We start from the raw sequence: 8,017 nt of genomic DNA on the forward strand, positions 1-8,017 counted from the left end.
AAGAATACTGGATTGGATTTCCGTGACGTGCTCCAGGGGACCTTCCCAACCCAAGGATTGAGCCTGTGTCTTTTACGTCTGCATGCATAGGCAGGTGAGTTCTTCCCACTAGTGCCACCTGGGAAGCCCGAGAAAGGGGTTACAAGGGGCCAGAGAAGGCAGGATGGCTCAGGGGGGTTGAAATAACAGAAAGGTCAACACTGGAGAACTAAAAGACGTGAAGCCTGGAGCCTGTCTCCTTCAGAAGACATTGGCAAGTGTTGAAATTATCTATTCAAGAGAACAAAAAAGCAAGTCAAAAACTTCTAAAAGACAATAAAAATTCTTAGTAGCTCTCATGAATAATAAGGAATATATTATCCAGGCTTTGCTGCTTAATTCTTCCAAAAATTTAAGAAAGAACACTAATTTTACACAAAATCTTTCAGGTATTGGAAACAGAGAGATTACTTCCAAGCAATTTTTATTAAGCCAGAATAATCTTTATACCAAAACATAACAAGACTATCACAAGAAAGAAAAATTTATGGGCCAAACTCTCTCATGAATACTGGTATGAAAGTTCTAAAGAAAATATTACTAAACCAAGCTCAGTGATATAAAAAAAAGTATAGTATTTTCTATCCATATGTCTTGAATAGGAGAATGGATAAGTTGAGGTATGTTTACACATTGAAAATACTATACAGCTGTGAGCACAAATGTGCTATTAATACAACAACACGTACATAAATCAAATGTTGAGTGAAGAAGAAGCCAATCACAAAAGATTGTACACTGTCCATTTATGTAATGTTCAGGAAGAATTCTAATCTAATGGTAGAGGTCAAGATAAGACTAACCTGGGGGAGGATAGTGACCACATGGGTGTATAGGCATGTCTTTTGGGAAGTAAGTGACATTCTTTTTCTTGACCTAAGAATTATAATTACGGTGTGTTCAGATTTAAACCAGTCTTCTCAGGTTGTGCTCGTGGTAAAGAACCTGCCTGACAATGCAGGAAATCAAAGAGACCCAGGTTCAATCCCTGGGTTGGGAAGATTCCCTGGAGAAGGAAACGGCTACCCGCTCAAGTATTCTTGCCTGGAGAATCCCATGGACAGAGGCCTAGCAGGTGATAGTCCATGGGGTCACGAAGAGTTGGACACGACTGGGCAACTTAACACGTATGCACATTTGAACCTGCTTTAGGAAATTCTCTGGAGGTCCAATGGTTAGGACTTCACGCTTCAACTTCAGGGGGCCTGGGTTCGATCCCTGGTTGGGGAACTAAGATCCTGCTGACTGCACGATGCAGCCAAATCAAAATAAAGGCCATCCAGCCTTATTCAATCAATCAATATCAATCAACCAGCTCTAGACTTAGGCTTTATAAGTTGTTCTGTATGTGTGTTATATTTCTACTGCCAGAAAACACCCAATACATCTGGGAATTACATGTTTTTTTCTTTTAGGTTCATTTTGAACTTTTTTTTTTCTCTAAAATTCAGCATTAAAGATTCTCAGATGGATCCTCTGCACCCCACTGATGTAGGTATGAATTTGGCTTTGCCATCACTATTTGGCGATTTTAAACATACTTCCTAAAGTCTGTTCTCTTATCTCCTTCCAACTCCCTCAGAAAACTCTTTGTGACGTTGGACTCTAGACAGTTGCACAATCCTATTATTGTCAGTTTTGGAATGAAGCTTTATGCATCACTAGCTGTGTGCACGCATTGTGAAGTAGAATTAATATCCTCTGTGTTGTTTAGTCTATATTTCATTGGCTAACTGCCTAGAATGACGAAGGAAATGGCCGGAAAATGTACTCCTTCCTCCTTAAAAAAAAAAATAAGAATAAACTCTGGAATTACTTTTACTGCAGGGAAAATTAATAAATGACTTTCAGTGAAAGGAATAAAAGAAGATCTCATACTTTTAGGGTCTTGATTGCACAAAAGAAAAAGTACTTCATGCAGACACAGTTGTAGTCAGGCCACATTATCACTATGTCTGGTAATTTACAAATTGAGAGATGATATTCACAGGCAATGGTTGTGTCACTTCAAACTTTAATGCAAAGTTAATTTGTATACTTGGGTTATGTTCTACAGCATCTCAGATAATATTGATGACACTAATGATATTACTTACAATGGCCCTCTGGAAATTCATGAATATTCCTCCTAAGTAAGCTAAGTTTTATAAAGACTTTTATCCTATTATACACTGCAAAATAGTTCGTTGTAAATTGAGCTGTATGTGTGTGTGTGTGTGCACGTGCACCCAACTGTGCAAACTCAATTTTTAAATGTCAAGGGAAAAGATTAAAATACATGATTTTCCCCATAAATTGTTTTTGATAATCCCAGCAACTGAGGAACAACAATTCCCTTTTGAGCTGAAGTTGCATACAGTTTTCAGTGCCTTAAATATTCTTCTTTTAGGAGGTGAATTTTTTAATCCTATACACAGGACAGCTTTTAGGAGGAAAGGACCCTCCTTGATGTTTGGAAGGACATGACACATGTTGTGTAGCATCACTCTGTTAGCTGTAGTTTTGTTCTTTGAGATCCTTACTATCTCCTTTATCTAGCAGATACACAGGGACACATTTAAAATGAAGTCATGGATGCAACAAACTTTAGATCTTAGCATGAGGTATTTTCAACTTTTTTAAGTTTTTTTTTCAACCTTTTATTTTATATTGGAGTAGAGCCAACGAACAATGCTGTAACAGTGTCAAGTGAACAGCAAACTGAAAGTCGCTCCATCCTGTCCAACTCTTTGCGACCCCATGGACTATACAGTCCATGGAATTCTCCAGGCCAGAGTACTGGAGTGGGTAGCTTTTTCCCTTCTCCAGTGGATCTTCCCAAACCAGTAATCAAATCACGGTCTCCGGCATTGCAGGTGGATTCTTTACCAACTGAGCTATAGGACATCACCAGAGTTTCAATGCCAAAATCAGATTGATTATATTCTTTGCAGCCAAAGATGGAGAAGCTCTATACAGTTAGCAAAAACAAGACCAGGAGCTGACTGTGGCTCAGATCATGAACTCCTTATTGCCAAATTCAGACTTAAATTGAAGAAAGCAGGGAAAACCACTAGACCATTCAGGTATGACCTAAATCAAATCCCTTATGATTATACAGTGGAAGTGAGAAATAGATTCAAGGGATTAGATCTGATATACAGAATGTCTGAAGAACTATGGACAGAGGTTCATGACCTTGTTCATGAGACAGTGATCAAGACCTCCCCAAGAAAATGCAAAAAGGCAAAATGGTTGTCTGAGGAGGCTTCACAAATAGCAAGAAAAGAAGAGATGCTAAAGGCGAAGGAGAAAAGAAAAGATATACCCATTTTAATGCAGAGTTCCAAAGAATAGCAAGAAGAGATAAGAAAGCCTTCCTCAGTGATCAATGCAAAAATATAAAGGAAAACAACAGAATGGGAAAGATTAGAGATTTCTTCAAGAAAATTAGAGATACCAAGGGAGAATTTCAGGCAAAGATGGGCACAATAAAGGACAGAAATGGTATGGACCTAAAAGAAGCAAAAGATATTAAGAAGAGGTGGCAAGAATACACAGAACTACACAAAAAAGATCTTCATGACCCAGATAACCACAATGCTGTGATCACTCACCTAGAGCTAGACATCCTTGAATGGAAAATCAAGTGGGCCTTAGGAAGCATCATTAAGAACAAAGCCAGTGGAGGTAATGGAATTCCAGTTGAGCTATTTCAAATACTAAAAGATGTTGCTGTGAAAGTGCTGCACTCAATATGCCAGCATATTTGGAAAACTCAGCAGTGGCCACAGGAATGGAAAAGGTCAGTTTTCATTCCAATCTCAAAGAAAGGAAATGCCAAAGAATGTTCAAACTGCTGCACAATTGCACTTATCTCACAGGCTAGCAAAGTAACACTCAAAATTCTGCAAGGGAGGCTTCAACAGTGCGTGAACCATGAACTTCCAGATGTTCAAACTGGAATTAGAAAAGGCAGAGGAACCAGAGATCAAATTGTCAACATCCGCTGAATCATCGAAAAAGCAAGAAAGTTTCAGAAAAACATCTTTCTGCTTTATTGACTATGCTAAAGCCTTTGACTGTGTGGATCAAAACAAACTGGAAAATTCTTAGAGAGATGGGAATACTAGACCACCTGACCTGCCTCCTGAGAAATCTGTATGCAGGTCAAGAAGCAACAGTTAGAACTGGACATGGAACAACAGTTCAGTTCAGTTCAGTCACTCAGTCGTGTCCGACTCTTTGCGACCCCCTGAATCCCAGCACACCAGGCCTCCCTGTCCATCACCAACTCCCGGAATTCACTCAGACTCACATCCATCGAGTCAGTGATGCAATCCAGCCATCTCATCCTCTGTCATCCCCTTCTCCTCCTGCCCCCAATCCCTCCCAGCATCAGAGTCTTTTCCAATGAGTCAACTCTTCGCATGAGGTGGCCAATACTGGAGTTTCAGCTTTAGCATCATTCCTTCCAAAGAAATCCCAGGGCTGATCTCCTTCAGAATGGACTGGTTGGATCTCCTTGCAGTCCAAGGGACTCTCAGAGTCTTCTCCAACACCACAGATCAAAAGCATCAATTCTTCGGCACTCAGCTTTCTTCAAAGACCAACTCTCACGTCTATACATGACCACTGGAAAAACCATAGCCTTGACTAGATAGACCTTTATTGGCAAAGTAATGTCTCTGCTTTTCAATATGCTATCTAGGTTGGTCATAAGTTTTCTTCCAAGGAGTAAGTGTCTTTTAATTTCATGGCTGCAATCACCATCTGCAGTGATTTTGTAGCCCCCCAAAATAAAGTCTGCCACTCTTTTCACTGTTTCCCCATCTATTTCCCATGAAGTGATGGGACCAGATGCCATGATCTTCGTTTTCTGAATGTTGAGCTTTAAGCCAACTTTTTCACTCTCCTCTTTCACTTTCATCAAGAGGCTTTTTAGTTCCTCTTCACTTTCTGCCATAAGGGTGGTGTCATCTGCATATCTGAGGTTATTGATATTTCTCCCGGCAATCTTGATTCCAGCTTGTGCTTCTTCCAGCCCAGCATTTCTCATGATGAACTCATGAGAAACATGAGTTTCTCCTACTTGCATACAAGTTAAATAAGCAGGGTGACAATATACAGCCTTGACCTACTCCTTTTCCTATTTGGAACCAGTCTGTTGTTCCATGTCCAGTTCTAACTGTTGCTTCCTGACCTGCATACAAATTTCTCAAGAGGCAGGTCAGGTGGTCTGGTATTCCCATCTCTTTCAGAATTTTCCACAGTTTAATAGCAAACACCCTCTTCCAACAACACAAGAGAAGACTCTACACATGGACATCACCAGATGATCAACACCAAAATCAGACTGATTATATTCTTTGCAGCCAAAGATGGAGAAGCTCTATGCAGTCAACAAAAACAATACCAGGAGCTGACTGTGGCTCAGATCATATACTCCTTATTGCCAAATTCAGACTGAAATTGAAGAAAGTAGGGAACACCACTAGGCCATTCAGGTATGACTTAAATCAAATCCTTTATGATTATACAGTGGAAGTGAGAAATAGATTTAAGGGCCTGGATCTGATAGATAGAGTGAGTGATGAACTATGGTCGGAGGTTCATGACATTGTACAGGAGACAGAGATCAAGACTATCCCCATGGAAAAGAAATGCAAAAAAGCAAAATGGCTGTCTGGGGAGGCCTTACAAATAGCTGTGACAAGAGAAGTGAAAAGCAAAGGAGAAAAGGAAAGGTTTAAGCATCTGAATGCAAAGTTCCAAAGAATAGCAAGGAGACATAAGAAAGCCTTCCTTAGTGATCAATGCAAAGAAATAGAGGAAAACAACAGAATGGCAAAGACTAGAGATCTCTTCAAGAAAATTAGAGATACCAAGGGAACGTTTCATGTGAAGATGGGCTCAATAAAGGACAGAAATGGTCCTAACAGAAGAAGAAGATATTAAGAAAAGGTGGCAGGAATACACAGAAGTCACAACCAAGATAATCACGATGGTGTGATCACTCACCTAGAGCCAGACATGGAACAACAGACTGGTTCCAAATCAAGAAAGGAATACGTCAAGGCTGTATATTGTCACCCTTCTTATTTAACTTATATTCAGAGTACATCATGCGAAAAGCCAGGCTGAATGAAGCACAAGATGAAATCAAGATTGCTGGGAGAAATATCAATAACCTCAGATATGCAGATGACACCACCCTTATGGCAGAAAGTGAAGAACTAAAGAGCCTCTTGATGAAAGTGAAAGAGGAGATTGAAAAAGTTGGCTTAAAACTCAACATTTAGAAAACTAAGATCATGGCATCTGGTCCCATCACTTCATGGCAAATAGATGGGGAAACAATGGAAACAGTGAGAGACTTTATTTTGGGGGGCTCCAGAATCACTGCAGATGGTGACTGTATCCATGAAATTAAAAGATGCTTGCTCCTTGGAAGAAAAGCTATGACCAATCTAGATAGCACGTTAAAAAGCAGAGACATTACTTTGCCAACAAACGTTCATCTAGTCAAAGCTATGGTTTTCCCAGTGGTCATGTATGGATGTGAGAGTTGGACTATAAAGAAAGCTGAGCACCAAGGAATTGATGCTTTTGAACTGTGGTGTTGGAGAAGACTCTCGAGTGTTCCTTGGACTGCAAGGAGATCCAACCAGTCCATCCTGAAGGAAATCAGTCCTGAATATTCACTGGAAGGACTGATGCTGAAGCTCAAACTCCTGTACTTTGGCCACTTGATGCAAAGAACTGACTCATTGGAAAAGCCCCTGATGCTGGGCAAAATTGAAGGCAGGAAGAGAAGGGGATGACAGAGCATGAGATGGTTGGATGGCATCACTGCCTCGATGGACATGAGTCTGAGTAAGCTCCAGGAGTTGGTGATGGACAGGGAGGCCCTGAGTGCTGCAGTCCATGGGGTCGCGAAGAGTCAGACATGACTGAGTGGCTGAACTGAACTGAACAGGAAAGGGACTCAACTATAACATATACATGTATCCAATTTCCCCAAACCCCCCTTCCATCCAGGCTACCTAGGGTGAGCTGTCTTAAAGATAGGTGCAGTTTAGGTTGGGCTTCCCTGTGGCTCAGTGATAAAGAATCTGCCTATCAAGACAAGAGATGCGAGTTCAATTCCTGGGCTGGGAAAATCCCCTGGAGAAGAAAATGACACCTCACTCCAGTATTCTTGCCTGGGAAATCCCATGGACAGGGGAGTCTGGTGGCCTACAATCCATGGGTTGCAAAGAATCTACTTAGCAACTGAGCATGCACATACCCAGTTTAAGAAGCATACACTTTAGAGGAAGAAAGTGACATTATTAGGACTGTGGTTGTAGCAAAGAAATAATTACCTGCTTTTTCAGACCGAGGGGAATTTAGATTTGTAATAACCACCAGTGCTAGAAAGAGATGTTTCACTCAGACTGAACCTGAACATCTCAGACATTAAGCACCATGAATTCCCTGCTCACTGAGCTAAGACGTTGGGTCCATCATGTCGGCCCTATGAAACTACCACAATGAGTCACTGCCTTTCCTCTCGTGAGCTAGTCCTCTGGACTTTTCGATCTGATTTCCCATTTTTTACAAAAATAATAGTTACCGGTTTTGCTTTTATTTTTAAATACTTATTTATTCAGCTGTGTCAGGTCTTAGTTCCAGCTTGGAGGAATCTTAAGTTGTGGCTTGTGAACTCTAAGTCACCGTATGGGAGATCTAGCTCCCTGACCAGGTATTGAACCTGGGCTCCCTGCATTGGGAACTTAGAGTCTTAGCCATTGGACCACCAGCGAAATCCTTCGTTTCCTATGTTTATTGATGGCTTATTCAATTCTATCCCAATATAGCTTTGCTCTCTGCTGGCTTCTCTCTGACTCTCCACTTGGTTTAGGAGCTCATACTGAGAGGGTCTCCATCATTCTCTCCTCTCTCCCAAGATCACCCTACCAGTTGCGGGCAGATTCATGTTCTTCTCTCTATTTAC

This window comes from Bos javanicus, chromosome 14 (genome assembly GCF_032452875.1).
Source record: "Bos javanicus breed banteng chromosome 14, ARS-OSU_banteng_1.0, whole genome shotgun sequence".
NCBI classification, from domain to species: Eukaryota; Metazoa; Chordata; class Mammalia; order Artiodactyla; family Bovidae; genus Bos; species Bos javanicus.